Source organism: Pseudorca crassidens, chromosome 16 (genome assembly GCF_039906515.1).
Source record: "Pseudorca crassidens isolate mPseCra1 chromosome 16, mPseCra1.hap1, whole genome shotgun sequence".
NCBI classification, from domain to species: domain Eukaryota; kingdom Metazoa; phylum Chordata; class Mammalia; order Artiodactyla; family Delphinidae; genus Pseudorca; species Pseudorca crassidens.
Window position 1 is genome coordinate 54,052,657 of NC_090311.1, and position 20,800 is coordinate 54,073,456.

Below are 20,800 nucleotides of genomic sequence, written 5' to 3' on the forward strand. Positions count from 1 at the left end.
TCTGCCCAGAAAATGCATTCCACACATGTTGGGGGGGCTCATGGACCCAAACGAACTATCCGTGGACCTCAGAAGGGAGAAGTTCTTGGGCAAGTTGCCCAGAGGGCTTCAGGAGCCCAAGGTGTAGATGTATATATAGGTCCTTCCCCAAGAAGGAAGTGAAAGTGGGCGCCTGTGCTGGCCCACTCACCCTTCCTCCAGGGCTAGGGCACCAGACGGCTGCCAGCGGGGAAGCCCTGCATCTTCTCATCAGGACAGAACAAGTGGCAGGCACACTGCACCCTTCGCTCTCCCCTGGCCTTCTCAGGCTCTCCTGTTAACAGCAGCCACGCAGGAGGCAGCACGAGCCCCTGGACAGCCCGCCCTCCACCCTGCGCGGCCAGGTCTCTGGTCACAACACACAGTGCAAGGGGCACCTTACAGACAAGAGAACTGAAGCCGGTGGTGTGGCCGAGACCCAGGCTCTTGGGCTGGGGAATTCAACAGAAACCGAAAGCCCAGCTGGTCTGGGAGCTGATCATACGCTGCGAGGGTATGAAGTCAACCTGGTAGTAATGAGACCTGCCACTTACTGAGCAATTACTATGTGCCAGACACTAAGTGCTCAAAGCCCCATCTCATTTACCCACTGCCGCAACCCTGCTGGGCAGAGGCAGACACAGGCAGCTGTGTTTTATTCATTAGGAGACAGAGACTTGGAAAAGTTAAGTGACTTGCCCAAGGTCACCCAGTAAACGACAGATGTGGGTTTCATAATTACTCCCCGAGGCTGTCTTGGGAAGGACTCTGGGCGGCCTCACTGAAGAGCCCAGGGTGTGGGTGGGAGTGGGTGAAACAGGGAAGTTCTGCGGGGCCCTGTGCTTCACAGAAAGGACAGCGGGGAAAGTCCAGGGCCCCGTGCACGGAGAGGGGTGGGACCTGCTAACAGAGAGGCAGGCAGAGGCCCCGGGACCCTGCTTCCCTATAGATCTGTGATGACAGAGCTATGAGGCTCCTCAGACACCCTCCAGCACTGTCCAACAGAACCTTCCGTGATGACGGGAACATTCAACCACTGCACTGTCCAATATGGTAGCCACCAACCCCACGGGGCTACTGAGAACCTAAAACGTGGCTAGTGTGATTGAGGGCCTGACATAGAATTTCATTTAATTTTATCTAATATACACTTAAATAGCCACCTGTGGCTAGTGGCCTTTCGATCAGACAGCATGGTAAGCCCAGTGGTTCCTCCTACAGGTGGGGTCCCCAAGAAGGATGAGGGCTCCCTCACGTCACATGTCAACTTGGGAAGCCAGAGCTGGCCCAAGAGCTCGGACCTCTCTGTTTCTTCCTGGGTGACTGCCTTTGCTGCAACCCACCTAAGCCCGGGCTGGTCATTTAAGAGATGTATATTGAGTACCCTGCATCGATACTAGTCAGGGGCGGCCTGTCCAGCAATGTACAACCTAGTGGGGATGACACCCCGTGGGCAAACGACCACATAAAACAGACTGATGTAAGGTTGCGGGTCCCGGAAGCTCGAAGGAGTGGAAAGGACCGCCAAGAGATGGGGTCCTGTGTCTGTGTGTGTGCTGGGGTCAGGGGACCAGGGAAGCCCTCCTGGCTGGTGACGTTCGAGCTGGGCCTGGTAGCGGCAGGGTGGAGAGGAGGTGACAGAAAGATGGGCTCCTCCCTGGGCTTTTTTCCCCTCCCCTCCGAAATGTGGCCCCCCATTTTCCACAGCCCTCCCTCCCACATGTAGGGTCTGAACCAAGGGCTGTTAAGTCTCCTGTGCACGACTACAAAGCTGCCAGTCGGGTCACACTCTTGGGGGGTGGAGCGGGAGGGAGGGTGCCTATAAATCACGGGCCGCCTCAGGCCCTGCCGGAGGCACGGGAGGGTGTGCGACACCTGTGCCCTCCAGTCCCAGTCCCAAGGAACCACCCGCATGGATTTAAACCCTCCGGGGGCGTGGCTGTAACACATTCCTTCCCCTCCCCCCCCCCCAGGGCCCCCGAGGCACTAGGGGCAGAGTCTACAGACAAGGTTCTCTTTTTCCCAGGAGAGAACAGAGGGGAGGCCTGGACAAGTTCTACCAAGTTCCCGGAGCTCCTCAGAAGAGCTGGCTGCCCTCGCCCCCCACCACGGGCGACCGCAGAACAGGAACCCTGCAACGAAACGAGCTTTCCATTGCGTCAGCAGAGACAGGGACATTCCTGCAGCAGAGCTCCAACCTCGAAGGGCTCCCCCACTTCCCTGAATGGATTCCTGCCTCAACCCAACAGCATCCCTGCTCCCAGAAGCCCTTGGAGTCCCAGGGGCCTCCCTGGCTGCCCCCTGCCCTGGGGATAAGATCCAGGCTCCTGGGATAAGATCTGTTTCAGCTATGGCCCCACCTCCCGTGCTCACCTCTGCTGCTTCGCCAGGAGGGACCGCCTCCCTAGGTGTGCCACCTGACATTCATTCCCCTTCTCACCCCAGACCCCAATCCTACCCATTTCCAAAATCAAGGGCCACTGGGAAGAGTTTCAGGCTACCCCAGCCCCAAGGGCACCACCTTCCCCTCCTCCTACAGGTCCTAGGGTGTGGAGCATAAGACTCTATTCATTCAATTCTCCTGGCCCCCCGTGCACCTTACTGTCTCCCGCTGCATCCTCAGATGCTGGCAGCAGGTAGCACCCAAAGGCAGGGCCAGACCTCCTTCAGTCTCCTGTCTCCTCACATCGTACACACACCCCCTCTAGCCCAAGACTCCAGTAGTTCAACTCCTGGAGTGGAGTCTACCTTTCAGAGATGAGACAGAGGGCAATGTTCTCAGTATACAGATGAGGACAGAGGCCCCCCCCAGAGGGGAAGTGACTTGCCAAAGGTCACACTAATTTGGTAACAGATCATAGATGTTATCACTTGAATGCTAGGCCCTGGGAGCCATGCTGCCACCAACAGTATCAGAATTATCTGAGGGGGCTTTACAAAACCAAAGGCAAATCACAGAGGCTGGGCTCTACCCCACAACTACTGAAACTCCAGGGTGACCGGGGAGCCTTGGCTTCAGGGAATGTGGGTGTCCTGGCCAAAGTCCCGACCTCATTCACCAAACATGCACAAAGCACCCACTACTGCCCCGGGCCCGGCACTTGTAAGGCCTGGCCTCCCCCCAAGGGTAGGTGGAGGCAGTCGGAGAACCCAGAGGGCCTGGGGGCTCCAAGCAGGAGTCCGTGCCATGTCTACAGCTACTGAGAGCAAGGGGGCAGGAGGGCAGCAGAGTGCTTGGCAGGCCCTGCCTGGCGCTCTGGGTGGTGGGGTCAGGGTCTGGCTCTGTCAGTTTTGAAGGGCACACGGCACATCAGACTCTGGGGATCAAGAGTGCTGTGGGCATCCCCAGGCGGCCCATCTTGGCTCCAGGGAAAGGCACGGTAAGCAGAGGCCTGAACAACACCTCCACCTCACTCAAGGGGACTGGAAACCTGGGACTGTCCCCAAAGGTCCTCTCATCTCTCAAGCTCCCCTGGATGGGCCTTGAGGACCCCCGTTTGGGGGTGCTGGGGTCCCTGGCAGAGAGCCAGCCCCTATTGAGCCCTCCTCTTTTGGTCAGCTCAGGGCCCAGGGGAGCAGGGGGCTGTAGTGAGGCCTGCTGCAGGGGGGAGGTGGGCACCTCAGGACACAGGGACAAGGCCAGAGACAAAGTGACCTCACAGGGATGGAGGAGGAAAGTGAAACAAGGCACAATTAGATCTTATATAAACCCCAAGTTCAAAACGGCAGACTGGGATTTGCAGTGGAGCGTAAGAGAGCATCAGTTCCATCCCAGGCCTGCCCTGCCGTATGACCTTGGGGCAGGAAGTCACTTTGCCCCTCTGGCCCAGAGAGGCTGGAAGTGCTTAGAGGGTAGGGGCCTTGCTTTTCCCTGAGCAGGCTCCCTCGTGAGGCTGCTGCCTCTCTGCCAGGCCCTGGGAGAGTTTCCTCCTGCAGCTGCGGCTTCAGGGAAAGCAAAGGGGACAGTGGCACCTCGAATGGCCCGTGACATGAGGGGCAGCGGGCCCTGGCAGGGCGGGAGTGAAGGGCATCTTGTGTTCGCCAAATGTCCCCCACCCCTTCTCCCCTCCCTCTGGGGTGGTGCTAATGAACCTGGCCACAGGCCCACCGATGGGGTCCTTCCCTGTGGAGAAGAGCCAGCCTCTCCCTTGGGACCAAAGCCGCATAGATCAAGGTAAACACCTCCCTCACCAGGGAGCCCGTTTCCCTCTCCTTCCAGCTCTGACAGCTCAGAACTCTCTGTTCCTGGGGACACGAGGCTGAGCAGGCTCTCCCGCCTGATCCATGGATGACTTCACAAAGACTGACGCCTACTGGGCACCCAGACGGTCCTCAGGGAGGTCTGAGGCTGCTCCTGGGACCGCTGCCCACCCTTGCCCCCTGGCTGACCTCTGCTGGGTGGTAATGCACTGGCGGAGGAGTCGGAGACCTGGGGCTCACGCCGCCCGCTGGGTGACCTTGGGCAAAACTGAATCTCGGCTTTCTCCCATGCTACGTGGGAGCACCTGGCTTGTCTATACTCTCCTTACTGGGAGGCTGTCAGAAAATGCAGTGCTAAGAAAATGGAAGGTCCCTGTATCCGATGGACTCTTCCTGCACTGTCACACCTGTGGCCTCTGGTCTAGTGTCCTCACCTCACTTCTGTCCTAAATCTCCATCGTTCTCGGCCAGAGCTGTCCAATGGAACTTGCGGCCGCAGTGGAAATGTTCTATGATCTGAGCTGCCCAATCTGGTAGTCACTAGCCACACGTGGCTGCTGACCATTTGGAATGTGGCTGGTGAAAATGAGAAACTGAACTTGTAATTAATTTAAGGGTATAAACAGCCCCATGCGGTTAGTAGCTACCATACTGAACGATGCAGTTCTAAACACAGCTCCGCCGTCCTTACTCCCTGGCATGTGACCCTGAAAGAGCCATGAGCAAGCTCCCAGGTAGGACTCTGGGTGAACATCTGTGGGAGCTCTCAGTCTGCCTGGCTAACATCAGACTCGGAACTCATCTTGGAGCTCCCAGGGACTCAGCTCAGCCTTGTTGCGTAGTACGGAGCCAACACTGACTTACAAGCAGAAGCGCTCTTTCAATCTCTCCATCACCTCCCCACTCCCACAGGGAAAGCAGCACGCGGCCAGCTTTCCGCTCCTGCGGTCACTCAGTAGTCGCTGAGCACCTTGCACCTGTCAGGCACGGTGGCCGGCACTGGGGTATACACTGTGACGAGTAACACATGGCCCCTGCCTTCAAGGAGCTCACAGTCAAGGCCACACTCCAGTCGGAGCTGACTGGCTTCCTCTGTCCCCTACTGGGTGTTCTAGAGGACATCAATTTTGCCATCTGAAACGGCGCTACCAAGTCTCTGAGTGCACAGACTGTCGTGAGAACCAGGAGGCAAAAGAGAGAGAGGCGAAGGGGCTCTTGTTGCCGAGGAGGCTGTGCAGGGAGCAGAGACAGCACCAGAAGCAAGTCTCAAACTCCGTGCAGGCTGCTGCTTCCGGTAAAGACCCAGATTCTCACCAAAGCATCGCTGTTCGGTGGTTTCTCACTAAGGAAGTTCAGGGTAAAAATAGCTCAGGAGGGGACTTGAATCCTGCTAGTTGGGGGGTAGTCACTGCCTGGCTGACACACAAAAAAGGGGAACAGGCTTACCAGTAGCCACGTGGACTTCAAGACTCACCCCCCACCACCACACACCTCCTGCCGACGGACAGAGCTTTCTGCTCTGTAGCGGATGGGAGATGAGCTTCCGGCCCAGAGCTCCAGAACTGGAAGGGGCCGGGTCCCTATACACCTTCTGGGGTCACCCTGATTTCAGGGTGCCATCACCTTGCCCACCCCAACTCATTTCCCAATCCAATTTCTGGCCCATTCTCAAGGATGGCCCATTAAGAAGCTCTCTGGTACCAACTCCTTGCCAGCTGCCTCACAAGACCTTCCTGCTGCAGGGGCTACCAGCCATGCCTAGCACCCACCTGCCAGTCCAGCCTGATGGTCAAGGACAGGGGACCCAGGCCCCCATCCTGAGAGTGATGGTCTCCTGAAGCCCGTCTATGGAGGTTCACTGGTGCAAAGGGTTAGGGCAGGGAAAGACAGCCTGATGTCTCCTAGTCTCACCCAAGCTGGCTTCCAGTTGGACTCAAGAAGTGGGACCTATCTAGTGCTCCAGGCACCAATGCCTGTTAAGACCCCAACACCAAACCCACGTGCTCCTGACCACCAAGACAAACCTTCAGCCCAGGCAGTCCTCTGAGAAACCCTCTCTCCAAGGTCTTAAACGAGGTCTCCACAGCCTGGTGTCAGGCACCCCCAGAAAGGCCCCTTCCTGCTCTCTAGTGCAAACCCGTCTCTCCTCCTCTTCCTCCTCCAGCCGGCCTCCCAGCAAACACTTGTCAGAAGTCTGTTCTGCACCCACCACCTCTCGGAAGGGCGCTCTGCCTCAATGGTGGCGCCACAAGCGCCCCTCGGGGTCTCTGGGCGCTTTCAGCGTTAGGGCTGCATCCTGACAAAGGAGCAGCTTGAAGTTGAGAACCCTCGGCCGCTGCCTCCGCGGAAGGCTTCCTGGCCGATTCTTATTTTTGCAATAGAAGCCGATTGAGGACGGAGCCTTGTAAAATGTCTTCTGGAGAGCCAACACTTCACCTTCGAGAGTAGGGGCGGTAGGGGAGCACCCTGGCCCCGGGCCCCGAAGAGAATGAGGGGCCCCTGTGTGGGCGCACAAAACGGGCCCGGTGCACGCCGGTGCCACTCTCGCGGCCAAGCCTCGGGCTGACACCATGCAGCACACGGCGCTACCCACAATGCACCGGCCCTCCTCTGTCACACACAGGCACGCACACTCACCCCCGCTCCCGGAGGGAGCCCGGGCCCGGTCCGCGGGCGCCCCGGCGCCGGCCCCTCCACCCCTGCACTTACCTGGAAGTTGCACCGGCCGCGGTACCGCCCTGGCGCCCGCAGGGGGCTGGGGCCCAGCCGGGGGCGGCCGCAGCGAGCGACTCGGGGCAGGGTTCAGCCGGCGCCGAACAAAGGCTGCACGCAGGCAGCGGGCACCGCCTGCATCCCCGCTCCGCGCCGGGGCGGCGGCGGCGGCGGCGCGGGGGCCCGGCTGGCTCCGGCGCCCGCTCGCTCCGCGCTGCCCGCTCCGAGGGCGCTCCGGCTCCCGCGCTCCCGCTCGCTGCTGCCCGCCACCGCCGCCGCCGTCCGGCTACCGCACAGCACACATCAATTATTCATCGCCAGTCTCCAGCTTCCCGGGCGAAGCCAATCACAGGCGGAGGCTCCGTTAATGGGGCCGCCGCCGAGGAGGCAGCCAGCCGCGCGCCCGGGCGCAAGCGACAGCCCTCCGGGGACGGGGATGGGCCGGGGGCGCGCGGGGGGCGGGGGTGCACTGGGCGCGCCAGCGAAACTTCCCACGGCCAGCGCCCTGCGCCGCGCGCCCGTTCCCCGCCGGCGCGACCACCCACCCTGCGTGCGCCCGCGTGGGGCTGGGGGCTCGGGGGAGGCCGGGCGCGCCGCGGCGGGGGGAGGGGAGGGAGGAGGAGGAGCGCGGAGAGAAGATGAAAGGCTAGCAGACCTGCCTCGGCGTCTCCAGGGAGCCCTGGCTCGCGCGCGCCCTCCCCGCCCCGCGAGCCTCCCGTCCGCACCCCCGCCCCCCAGCCCGCCACCCGCACTCACTCGCGCGCGCAGACCGTCGGCCCAGCCACTTTGCTGCGAGGGAGCGCGAGCGAGTATGAATCGGAGGCAGCTCACATTTCAAACTTGCACGCAGGGGTGGTGCTGGTGCACGCCGCCGCCGAGCGAACGCACGACCCGACAAGCAGCGCTCCAGCCTCCGGGCGGGGGCGGCGACCAGGCCCCCTTCCCTCCCCCGCCCAGGCTATAAATTGGAAGCAACACTTGTGCAAGTGGGTCTCCCGGAACGCTGCCGCCCGAGGGGGCCGCCGGGAATGCGCAGGCGGTGGATGACTTCGGGTGTCTCCCGCCCCCCAGAGAATCCTCCCAAGTGGCCATGCTAATGAGGGTGGAAGGCAGGGTGGGGGCGGAGGAGGGAGCTGGCCTGGAGGCGGCCTCGGCCCGGGGGAGGAGAGGGGGCGGGGCGGGACTGGGGCATCCGGATTGCGACCTGGTTTAAAGGATTTTCGGAACGGGTTAGGGGGCGGAGAAGGCAGGCGGCCTGGCATCTTCCCTGGCACTGATGCCCCTGCCGCCCCTGGGATTCCCCGAGGCAAGGTGAGCGGGCGCACGTACGCTCGAGCTCGCTGACTTCGGGGAGTTCCTGTGCCCTGGAACCAGCGGCGGTAGGGAAGCCGGGGGCGGCTGCTGAGCGCGGCACTGCCCCGCCCCGGGAGCTGCTGCCTTCCTGACATTGCATCCTGTGGTGGCCGCGGCCTCTTCCTTCCAGCCTGTCTGTCGCAAGACCTGCTGGCGCTGAGCTGAGCAGACACACCTGGAAGACCACCCGCCGCCCTACCACCCCAAAGGGTTCTTCGCTCCTTCCTCTTTCGTGGGCACTTCCCATCACCACGACCCTCTTGGGAGAAACTTTGCTTTAAGCCCCTTCCCCCAGCCCACCTGCAGTGAAGGTTTCTTGAGTGTCGACTTAACTGCCCAAACAATTAGGAAGGTAAGTGGGGCCCCATCATTCACCCTAATGAAAGGTAACCAGAACTGCCTTGAAAAATCTCTTCTGTATTAGACTGCCCTGCACTGCTCTCCTTGCCATCATGGGTAAATGACGAGGTCAGCTAGCTTTTGACGTTGCTTCTCCTGTTCTCCTTCCATCACTCCCGATTACACCCCCCACCCCCCCTTTTCAGTCTGAGCTCTGGCTGGCCCCTGAACTTTCGTGTCTGTCCTACTGCCAGCCCTGGAAGTGCCTGAAACAAATCACATATCTAGAAATTATATTCTTGCGCCTTGTTTGACATAAATCGTTAGCAGGCTCTAATCCCACTCACTGCCACTTGAAATATCACTTTCAGAGATGGCATTTGGAAATGCAGTTGTCATGGGCTTTCCCTCAGAGGAGCTGGTTAAATGGATTAATTCATACTTTATAACTTGCTGCCTTTTGGACAAGAACTAGCTTCCTGCAAGAGAGATTAATTTGCATCGCCTTCCTGCAGGGCCAACCCTGGGGCAGCCAGGGTAAGGACTTTTCTGCTCTGCCCAAATTCCAGGCTCTGCTCAGTCTCCCCTCCTCGGAGGAGCCTTCCCTCATCTTGGGTTACAATGGCTTCTTTAGGGACAGTCATTTATTCACTGAGACATCCATTGGGGCCCTGCCCTCCCAAGCAGCCCCACAGGGGTTTGGGAGCCCATGAGGGAAGAGCCCTGTGGCCAGTGAAGGCCCTCCATCTTTCTCTTTGGTTGCCCCAGTCTCCATTGCAGATCCTGCGTACCACAGACTCCAAAGCCCCAGCACTCAGCCAGTGACACCCAGAAACTGAGGAGGCATGACAACTGGGTCCACGTTTCAGAAGAAAACACTGAGATAGGTGTCCCTAAGACCTGTTTTCTATCATAAATCTGGTTTTAACATGATGTCAGGGCTCAGACCTCGATTATACAAAATTCAAAGCTGCTAAGACCTCAAATAACCAGAACGCCGTCCTTCTGGATCCTCCCCTCCCAGAAGTGCTCTGCAATGATAGGTCACAACATTTGTCTGCTTCTTAGTGCCTTTGGAGCCACCAAAGACCCAAATGTTTGGAACTTCCAGGTTCATTCTTGAAATACCTGGTATGTGGTGGTACCACGTGGCTCCAGGCACGGAATTCAGAAAAACCACTCCTATAGGTTGAACCAGAATGTGGACTGGAATTGGGCAGAGGTTTCCATCAGAGGAACGCAGACCTGGTGGCAGGGCCTGGGAAACTAGTGACAGCCCCACTCCTCCCCCACCTCCCAGCTCTCCCTGGGACCTACTCTGGAAGGAGCCCCGAGGTGGGGTGAGAGAAGAGTAGTGATATGCTTATTTAAACTTTACAGGCCTGGGACCAACTGACTTTCCCCAGGTGAGAAAAAAAAAAAACAGGTAAATACTCTCCACTAGCAGATTTATGTAATTAGGAAAACAAACTGTTTCCAAGAATCTATTCACCAGCCCTCACAGAAGGCCTCCAGGCTAAAGCTCGCGTTTTCACATGCTAATTTCAAGGCCAGTTCGGTCCCATTCAAGCCCCAGTCCGGCTCACTAGGTTAGCAGGCTTTTAATACTACAAACCCGGAGTCTGGAGAAATATGGGTACTCCAACCAGTTCCTGCTTCAGAAGGGTTTCTCTCCACTTACTCCACGTTCCAACTCCACTTTTCCAACTTCCAAAGATTTGCTCAAAAGCCTGAGGCCCAAAGTGGCCCGCTCCACCCCCTGGGCGCCTGCCTTGATAAGGATCTATAGGAAAGCGGCCACAGACAAAGGCACTCTCCACCTCTGAGCGCACTCGGGGAGCTCTCCGAGTGACCTCGGCGAGGGGGCACAGCCCGGAGGAATGACTTGGGAGGCAGAAGAAGGAAGAAGAAAGGGAGAGCTGCGGCCCTGGTGCCGTGGCTCCTTGATGAAGGTCCGGGAGCTCTTGGGAAGCCTGATTCAGGGATCAGTAGCTGGTGGCTTCTCCTGCGGGTGTTTGAACTCCTCCTGCCGTGGGCCCTGGCGAGAAGGCCAGTAAATCACAGCACTGCAGCCGGGAAGGCAGCCGCGGCTTGCGCTGGAGGGAGCGCGAGGGAGGATGCTTCACCCAGCTGGGGAGCCTGTCGTGCAGAGCCTACCTCCTCAGGACCAACCAGGCCATGGAGGCCCCGAGGTGGGGGCAGGGGGGAAGTCTGTGGTGCCCGAGGAGCCTCCTCCAGGCCTCCCCCTCTCACCTCCAGAGGGATGGGCTCCTGGATCCTGTCCCAGCCCAGGCCAGTAAGTATGAATGAGCAAAGCCACCGGATACCGGATGTAGGTCCCCCTGGGGGGTGGGGGTGGGGGGGTAGAAAGTGGTTCCCAGGCTCAGGGCTGGGTCACCTCCTCTGTAAGGCAGGGGGCTAGGGGCATACACAACCCCAGCTCCCTCCAGCTGAGACTGAGAGGAAGAACAATGAACCCCAGAGCCACGGAGCCAGGTCCTCCTCAAGCAGGGCTTGCTGATTCAGCAGGTCTCAACAAGGATCCCTGTGACTCAGAGATGTCACCCATGCGGGCTCCAGCACTCAGAGGGAGAGTGAAGAAGACAGCAAGGCCCCAGGTGGTGTCCACGGGAGTGTGGCAGTCGTGAGCTCAGGCCTTGGGAGCTGCTTGGCCACCTGTCTCCATTCAACCGATCCTTCTCAGGGAGCATGGAAGCGCGTGCAGGGCATAGAGTGGGTTCAATAAACATACGCACACATACTGGAGGATAACCGGCCATGAAGCATCTGTCTCACTGCCAGCGCAGCTGCCCCAGGAAGGCTCAAGCAGCTGCACTGGGCATGAGTTGATTCAGGGGCTCTGCCTCCAGGGACCTTTTTCTGGGGCTTCTGCCCACCTCTGAGGGGTCAGGACACAAACTCCCGTGTCCTTTGATAATACTGTTCCCTCTGCCTCTTTCCCTTCCTCCTTCACCCTGGTCAGCCTCCTTAATTCTACACGTACAATCTCAAAGAAGGAAGGCACAGCTGACGTTCAGCTCCCAGCCAGCCAATGCAGGTGTCTCTGCCAGGCCTTGGGACCCTACCCACACATGGGGACAGTGGGAGGGCACACTCCCACTGGGGACACAGAGCTGGGAGCCCCAAGCTGGATCCAGGCCTCTCCTCTGTCCACAGTAATAGCTCCCACTGACACAGTGCTTGCTGGTTGCCAGGCACAGTTCTAGGCACTTTCCAAGTATCAACATGCCATCCTCACAGACAGCCCTCTCTGATAAGGTGTGATTATTATTTCCGCCCTGCAGAGGATAACAGTCAGGCACAGAAAGGTTTAGACAACTTGCAGAAAGATTTAAACTACCCAGCCATCTGCCTCTAAATCCTGCACCAGCAACCGTAATACCGTATTCCCAAGATGGGACCCTAGAGAGAGTGACCATCAAAGTCACACAACGAGATAGAGCTGTGATGAGAGTCATGTTTTATATTCTTTCCAGCACACCACATTACATATATGGAAATGTCTTCTTTCTTTGTGTTTCTTTTTCCTGTTTAGGCTCTGTGCGATTTAACCATCCACCTGACATTCCAGGCTGTCCAGGGCTCCACCTGAGGGGGGGCATGGGGGTCACGGTGGAGAATGAGACCTGCCTGGCTCAGAACCTCCCGTCACTGCTCCCCACCCCCTTCCCGGATGTATCCTCCAGCAGGGCCCTCAACCCACACTCAGGCTGCGTTCCCAGAAGTCTGCATTTGGCATCAGCCCAAATCTTATAATCATTTCATTAAGAAAACAAAACCAACCCCTGCCCCACACGTCCACTGGCACCGCCAAGAAACCCTAGGGTTGTGAGGTTATTGGGGATCCAGGAAAGCCTCCTGCCAGGCTGGAGGAGGAGAGAGGATGGGGGAGGGAACCCAGGAACCAGGCATGAAATGGTCCCTCAGGTGGCTTCCGTATTTAAGAGCTGCCTGCCCCTCCATCCACTCAGCTGGGAAGGCAGCTGTGCCCAGGCTGTCTGCCCATGCCACTAGGATGCCCACAGCCTCTCAGCTACACAGAGAGGCCAGAGGGGTCGGAGCGGAGACAGGAAGGAACTGACCATGTCCCTGCTAGCTGAGGAATTGTGGAGGGTGGGGATGTGCCTGGAATTGGAGACTGAGCCTTAGGAAACAAGTACCGACTAGCTGGTGGCCTTGGACAAGTCACTTTGGCTTCCTTGGGCCTCTGCCTCATCCTTTGTAAAATGGGAGCGAGGCCAGCTAATACCAGGTGCCAGGGAGGACCAAAGGAGATAACAGCGATCATTCTCAAGAGGCTGAGAGGCCGTGGGGTTGTGCGTCCCCCCTCCCCCAAAAGGTGCTGAAGGGCTACCCCCCAGTACCTGTGAATGTGACCTTTTTCGGAAACAGGGTCGCAGATGATCAAGTTAAAATGAGGTCATGGGGGTAGACCCTAATCCCATATGACTGGTGTCCTGATAAGAAGCAGAAATTTGGACACAGAGACAGACACACACACAGGGAGAGTGCCCTGTGAGGACTGGCGTTCTGCTGTCATGAGCCGGGGAACTACCAGAAGCCAGGAGAGATGCCTGGAACAGCTCCTTCCCTGGTGCCCTGCAAGGCAGCACGGCCCTGCCACCACCTTGATTCAGGCTTCTGGCTTCCAGAACTGCGAGACAATGCAATCTTGTTGTTCAGGCCACCCAGTCTGTGGTACTTTGTTATGGCATCTCTAGCTAATGCATACCCACAATGATGCTGCCAAAACCGAAGTCGCAGCTCATCATTCCTCTGCTTAAACCGCTCTGGCTCAGTCAGTGTAAAAATCCACGTCTTTATGATGGCCCCACAAAACCCTGTGTGACCTGGCCCCTGTCACCTCCCTGACCTCATTTCCTTCCCGTCTCCCTGCCTGCAGGCTGCGGACGCCCCCATGCTCTTCTCCAGGCGGCCAGGCTCACTTCCCACCTGCTGCAGGCCTCCACCCAGGGGACACCTGAGTCTCAGGAAGCCTTCCTCAGCTGCATTGCCCAAATCTGCAGCCCCTCCTGGCGTCTGCTACCACTCTTCCCTGACTTAGGCTCCTCCTTAGCACCGAGGACTGATGTATTTCAATTATTTCTCTTGCTAATGCTATCTCCCTTGCCAGAAATCAGGCTCCCTGCCAACAGCGACTTTTGTCTGTTTTGCACATGTTCTATCGACAGGATCTACAATATGCCAAGCAGATGCTTGATATCTGCTGTGTGAATGAAGCATGGACCAGCTACCTGAATGAATAAGTGAATCAAGGAATGAATGAGTGAACAGTGGGGTCTGCGGTGCCCTGCTCCCGCTGCTTGCCAGCCCAGAGACTGGGTCCCCGACGTGCTGTCTGCAAGAATGTGGGTTGCCTCTCAGTGGAAGCAGCCTGTTCAGACAGGAAGCTCAGGCCAGCTAACAAAGGGGCTGCCAGAGGTGACGAGGAGCTCGCCACCCAGGACCCTCATGAATCTCTTCCCATTGTTTTCTGGAGTCGCCTTTGAAGGGATGGGATGGGACGGCCAAGGCAGCGCGAATGTCTGTGCCTCAGCAGTCCTGGGGCTTTATTGCTTCTCCCAGGACACAGCTTTGACGGGGGACTTCCGGACGGCCCCCAGTTGGACTGACATAAGCTCCCTGCAGATGGAAAGGCAATTTCCCTTCCTGCTGAAGCTGTCAGTCTGTCTGCCTGCCTGGCTGGGCGGCACACCTCCCTGTCTGGCCTGGGGAGGCCAAATTTCACTCCTGTTGCTCCTGAGACAAAGGCTCCTGCAGGTACCAGGAGGATGCCGTCCTCCTCTCTGCAGAGGAAGAAATGGCGCTCAGCTGGGGGAAGGATTTCAGGCCACACACCCTGATGCTAGGCTGGGGGGCCCGGCAAGGCTGAATGCAGGCTGCTCCAACAACCACATGACCCCAGTGTGCCTCACAGCCTGCAGGGCCTGTTACGTGCACCCCTTTTCCTTACAGGGTCTCTGCTTGCCTATTTGGAACCCCCAACTCTCAGCATTGAAGAGAGCCTAGTCTTAATTTTCGGATGAGGAAACTGAGGCTCAGAGAGGGACTAGGGCTTCCTCCAGTCACACAGCAAGTTAGTGGTAGAGCCAGGACTAGATCCAGGTCTTCTGACTTGTTCCAGAGCCCCAGGCCATCTCTCCATGTTTCCACCAATGGTAATGTCAAGGATGTGCTCTGCAAACTGTAAAGTCCTAAACACATGAGGACTTACTATTCTAAAGGGCTCTTGTCCATCCACTGTCTCTTTCTATGAGCTGGGGTTCACAAGGGGAGGGTCTGCCCCACTCTGTTCTTCCCCCTCCTCACAGGGAGGTCAGGGGCCAGACCCTGGACCCTTCAGTCCTTTTCTCATCCACAGTGGGAGTCACATGCATCAGAAGGAAGGATGGCAGTGTTGAAAAAAAGACGGGTTTGGGCTCAAAAGAAGGAAGGACCTCCTGACAGTCAGGGCCGCCCAGGGTGGTAATGAGCACCTTGTCACCTGAGGTGTGTAAGCTGAGGATGGGGAGTTGTAAAGGGGATCCCACACTGGTGGGCTTATGGTTTCTGGGGCCCTTTCTGTTTTGGGGTGCTGTGATAGGTGAGAGGAGAGGAAGGGTGCTCGAGAAGCGGGCCCAAGCACCTCAGCGCATCCTGGGCAGCAGTACAGCCGTTTTATGAACTTCCTAAGCCCATTAAAGCTCGCCAGGAATCCTGTGTCACCTGGTGCACTTCCCACCCTCCTCTCCTGCAGTCCCGTGTGAGAGGACACTCTCCCAGGCGCCTGCTCCCTTTTAGCCCTGTACTCACAGCCCATGGCAGCCCAGGGGGTCTGGTGACTCCCCTCACACCTGCAGTGTGGTCCCAGGTGTCCCCCACCCCCGGGGGGCTCTGGACGTGAGCAGACGGGCCACGAAGGAACGTCTGGGGAAAATCCAAAGTGGCCGCCAGGGCAGGGCAAGGAGTAGGAGGCCTGATGTTGAAATCAGGATCCTCAGAGCTGAGCCTGGCAGGTGGGAACAGCACACCCCTTAGCCTGGAAGTCAAGGTGTGCTCTCCCCTCAAATTCACACACCATTCAAAGTGTTGAATAGTGGCTGGGTACCAGTCTGCAGCTGGGAGGAGAAACTGCCACAAATCCAAGGGTGGCAGGGAAGCTGAATCCCACCCTCGGTGGGGGGGTCTTGTCCAGGGGGAGAGGAGCCAGGACCCCTGTGATGAATCTGAAAGGTGGGACAAGCCATGGGCTCACAGTTTGGGTTGGGGCTGTCAAGGAGGGAAAAAATCAGCCCTGGGGATCTCAGCCCTGAGGTTTGGGGCTAAGCACACTGCCTCTTCCCTGCCTCAGTTTCCCCATCTGGGATGCACGCAGTATTTTGGGATGCATGGTAGGAAGACACAACTCTGAGAGCAGCACTGCTACTGCCCCCCCGCCAGCAAAGGGAGCCCACGCCCCCGTCGGGCCCCAGACAGACCTGGGAGTGTGGTGTGTAATTGAATTTGGCCTAATTACCTAATTGTGCTGAGGAACAACCAGGACCGGCAGAAGCCTCAAGTGTCGGGGGTGCTTGGAAGCTAGGAGCCAAGAGGCAGCCTCCAGATTCCCTAGGCATTCAGGGGGGCAGTGCCAGCACCACCACCTTCACACCCCTTAACCTCTCAATTGCTTGGAACCCTGGGGAGCAGGTGGCAACTGTTCCCATTCTACAGGTGAGGAAACTGAGGCTCAGAGAGAAGCATTTTGCACAGAGCTACCGAGTCAGAAGAAGTAGAGAGAAAATTTGAACCCACATTCCTTCTGCACCTGGGGCCTCTGAACCTGCTGTTTCCTCTGCCTGGAATGTCTTTCTCTGTCCTCATCTTTGGGCAGATTTTCTCCTTGGAGCCTTCCTGCAAGGGTCATTTCCTTGAGAAAGCTTTCTCTAAGCTCCCAGACTCACGGCCCCCTCCACGTGTCTTTTGTAGGGCCTGTCACAACGATTACATCATCGTCGGAGGGCATTTATTCGAAGTCTGTCCTCTCCATGGAGCCCTGAGCTCCTGGAGGGTAAGGACCACATCTACCTCACTCACACTGTCCAGGCATCCAGCATAGGCCTGGGACGCTGTGGTACTCAATTCACGTTTGCTGAATGAATGGATGAGTAATCTCTAAATTCTGTGTTTTTTCTAGATGCAATCTGCTGGTTTCCTGCTATCACTGGACTGGGCCTTGGGGGTGGGGGTCTCATCTGCAAGGACTATTACACCTGGGGCTATGACAGGGGTCTCGCAGAGTTGCAAGGGAAGGACAGAGGGGCCACTCTATGAGGCCCTGAGCTGGGAGCTTCAGATTTGACATCCCACCACTGGGAGATGAAGGGACCGGCCCACAGTCACCCAGGCTACAAGCAGCCAGAACTGGAAGCCAGGATTCTGAGCCTGGGACCTGGCCTCACCACCCCTCATCATGCTATTATCAAATGGCAGACTGAATGAACGAGGCTAACAGACAGAGGCACGTGAAATTCAATCCAAAGAAAATCATGTGAAGGTGGAATTTCAGGTCTTGTGAAACAAGGCAGGAGAGAGATTATTAGATCCTTCCACAAAGGTAGCTGCCCATTGGGCTAATTCACAAGGCAGCCCTACTCCTGGGATGCATCCAGGCCTCCATTCATCCAGGCTCGGGGTTGTCAAGACTCCTTCCTTCTTTTGGGAAGCGGTCTGACCTGGTACCCAGGTGTGCAGGAGCGGGACTGCCTGGGTCTAATTCTAGCCCTGCCACTTGCTAACTGTGTGGCCTTGAGCAAGAAATTAACCTCTCTGAGTCTCCGTTTCTTCTTAATATCTTTATAAAGATGAAAGGAGAGGAAGTCTCTGCAGTATTTTTGCCCAGCGCCTGGAACATGGTAAGAACTTCAATAAAACTTCACTCCTTAATTGATTCATCGTACTAGGAAAATAATGGTAGTATTAGAAGCAATAGGCTAGTGTGAGTAATAGAAATAGCAGTAATAGTAGCTGGCATGGGAGTAACAGTGCTACTGGGAGTAACAGTGCTACTGGGGGTAACAGTGCTACTGGGAGTAACAGGAAGAATATTAGTGGTAAGTACCGCATCAGGCCGGTCCTACTGCTGGTATGATGAGGGATGCTGGAAGATTGCTCCCTCTCTCTGTGCCAGTCTCCTCTCAGATAAAAATAGGCCAGGTGATCCTGCAAGGCCCTCTGCACGCTGACATTCACATCAGAGAGTAACAGTAGCAATTAAAATGATACTACTACGGATACTTACTATTTATACTTATTATATACCCCCTGTACTCCAAAAGGGCACTGTCCTCCTTCTTCCCCTTCCCTCTCCACTACACAGTATCCTCCGCCCCGACCCAGTCTTCTTCCTCTCACCGCTGATTTTTGGGGACAGGGTACTCTTCACGCACGTGTTTTGCCTCAGGTACTGGGATGTGGCAAATGGACACCAAGTCCTCACTCTGTGCAAGGCACAGCTTCCCCTGCACCATCTATCTAATCCTCAACATCTCAAACACCACAAACAACTGGGAGGGATATATGGTTATCCCTTGTTTCCTGATGCTACCGCTAAGGATCAGAGAGGTTGTGTCAGTTACCTGAAGTCACACAGCTTGAAAGCAGGGAACAGGATGCAAACCCAGGGTGGCCTACCTCCGTGGCTGGACATGCCACGTGAGTGATTTCTACGCTTCAAAGATCCTGTCGCCCCACTGCCACCCCATTCAGGTGCCCCTCACTACCAACCCTCCCCTGCTGACACGGCACCATACTTCTTTCTGTATTCTATGAAGATGACACACTCCCATGTACTCCACAGACAGACCCTTCCTCTTCCCATCAGTCATGCATCCATCTGTCCCCGCTTGATCCTCAATGATTTAAGTCCCATGCCTCCACCGGCCACCTGAGAGCCAGCCCTCAGGCACGGCTGGACTGGCCAGCAATGGGTCTTCAATAAGAGGTAATCGACGACATTGAAAGACTCAGGAGATTTCTCGCAGAATTGGAAGGCCTGGCAGTGGCGGGTGTGTGTCTCACACGGCCTCAGGTGGCCCCCTGCATGGTGGCTGCCCCGCTGGGGGTGCTGGGCTCTCCGATCCCCCAGGGCCACCCTGGAGTTTCCGCCTCCTGGCTGTGTGGACATGTGGGTCTTCCAAGCTGAGGAAGCCCCTTCCGCACAAGCAGGGGGCCTGGAACCCAGACCCCGAAGTCTAGCCTTGGCCAGTGCTGGGGAGGGAACAGACCCCACAGGTGGGGCCACCTCCCCCCTCCCTGTCCGCTCTCTTTAGAGGGGCAGTGCCTTTCTCCTCTGTTGTTTTTCTCCTCCCACAGTTCTGTCTCCACTTGGGGTGGGAGGAAAGAACCAGACGCAGAAGCCCTGTCCCGGGGGTGGGCACAGCCGTCTCTCCCCTGAGACGTTGAGGAGCGGCTCAGGGTCAAGCCCACGGGGCGGGGCGCCTCGCTGCACTCGCGGCTTTTTCCCATGCAGCTCCATGGCACACCGATTTCCTGCCGTCTGTGCCTGCGGAGGGCGAGCTCCCATTTTCTCTCTTCCCAGCCCCCTTTGCACAGACGTGGGCCCTTCGCACACGCGGGCCCCTTGCCTCCCGGCCTCCCAGCAGACGCTTTATTGGGAGGCAGTGATTCTAAACATCGGGGCCGCACATCTGAGAGGGGTCCCAGGACCACACGGAGCCTGGAGGGAACGGGAAGACACGCCACAATGTCACTTCCCCGGCTGAGGGCGCTCAGGAGCGGGACAGCACCAAACAGCAGCAGGCATTTCTGGGGGGTGTAGCCCAGGGCTCGACAGGGGCTGGACGGGGCGGTGCACCCGAGGACAGTGAGCCTGGGGCCCAGAGTAAGAGGCTGCAGGTGACACCTAGGCAGAGATGAGCTGCAGCCAGTGGGACCAGTGGTGCATGGCGCTGTGGTCCCAAGGGGAAAGGCGGGGAGACAAAGGCAATGAAGGAGAGAGGAAAGGAGAGGGGAGAAGGACAGTGAGGGAGAGAGAAGAAAAGGGAGGGAAGGAGAGAGGGTCGGGGGTGTGTGTGTGAGACATAGGTAGAGGAAGAGAGAGGAAGAGAGAGAAAGAGCCAGAAGGACAGACAGGTGGAAGATGATTTTATTTTGTTCAGCACAGAGGCCACACGCTTCCAGGCAATGGAGCCACCCCTGACAGCCCACCAGGAGAGCAGGGTCCCCCCAGAGGATGCACTGTGGACACAGATGGACCCAGTTCTGATCTCAGACCAGCCACTCCCCAGCTGTGTGACCCTGGGCATGGACTTCACTTTTCGGAGCCTCAGTTTCCCCATCTGGAAAAGGGGCCAGAGCTCACCTTCGTGGGCTATTGTAAAAGCCATGGCGCTCACCTGTGTGAAGCGATGGCGGAGCCCAGGCTAGCCCTGAACTGTCCCCGGCTTTTCCAGCCGCTCCGGGCTGGGAGTTTGCTGCTGCAAGTGGCTGGCCCCCAGAGGGTTCTGCACGCCACCACCCCTTCAGCTTCTCCTTTGGCTGAGGTGGGTCTGTTGACATTGTGTTTTTCCTAAGCTGTCCAGGTCTATGAGCTCCTTGCAGATACATACAATCTCTAGGGTTACCTAAGTGCCGGTCACAAAATCTGCATATAATAGATGCCCATGCACGTCTGCTGAAGGGGTGAATTAGTTTATCCTTTGCACCAAGTTTCTGCTGTCATTATAATTATGTGCCTATTTCAAAAGCAGAGTCCTAATTTTTCCCCCCAGTAATTCCTGTTTCCTGCCAGAGACAATAGTGGCTCTTCATCCCAAACAGGTGAGACTGGGTCCTTTGGAATTCCCTACAGGAGTCCAGCCCCGGGCAGCGTTTCCCACCTGGCCAGCCTCAACAAGCCAGAAAACGTGCCTAGGAATATAAGGAAGCATCTGTTAATAGCTCTTCAAGGAAAGTCATTGGCTAGAGTTCCTAAGCTCTGGAGTCTGTTTCTCTCTGGACCCAGGAATAGCAAGGGCAGGCACGACTGAGACAGCGATGATTCCTTCCAGCCACCTGCCTGGCCACCACCCTGTCCCCAGTGAGGGGAATTACCACCTTGCAGAGCTTCCACTGCAAAACACAAACACCTGGTTGCCCGGGCAGCACCTTGCCACAG

At 57.3% G+C, this 20,800-nt stretch overlaps 1 protein-coding gene across 10 annotated transcripts in view; it reads right to left on the reverse strand.

Moving 5' to 3' along the window:
* ZMIZ1 (zinc finger MIZ-type containing 1) overlaps nucleotides 1-20,800 on the reverse strand; it is a 185,870-nt gene that overhangs the window by 57,451 nt on the left and 107,619 nt on the right. Inside the window, exon 1 of one of the 10 annotated variants that reach the window (XM_067710391.1) lies at nucleotides 7,687-7,805. The exons of 8 other annotated variants lie outside the window; for them this stretch is intronic. The gene's annotated coding sequence lies outside the window, so the exon portion shown is untranslated. Of the gene's footprint in view, nucleotides 1-6,927; nucleotides 7,061-7,686; nucleotides 7,806-20,800 lie in introns of those variants that run through there. One more of the 10 variants, XM_067710392.1, reaches the window with a different exon arrangement.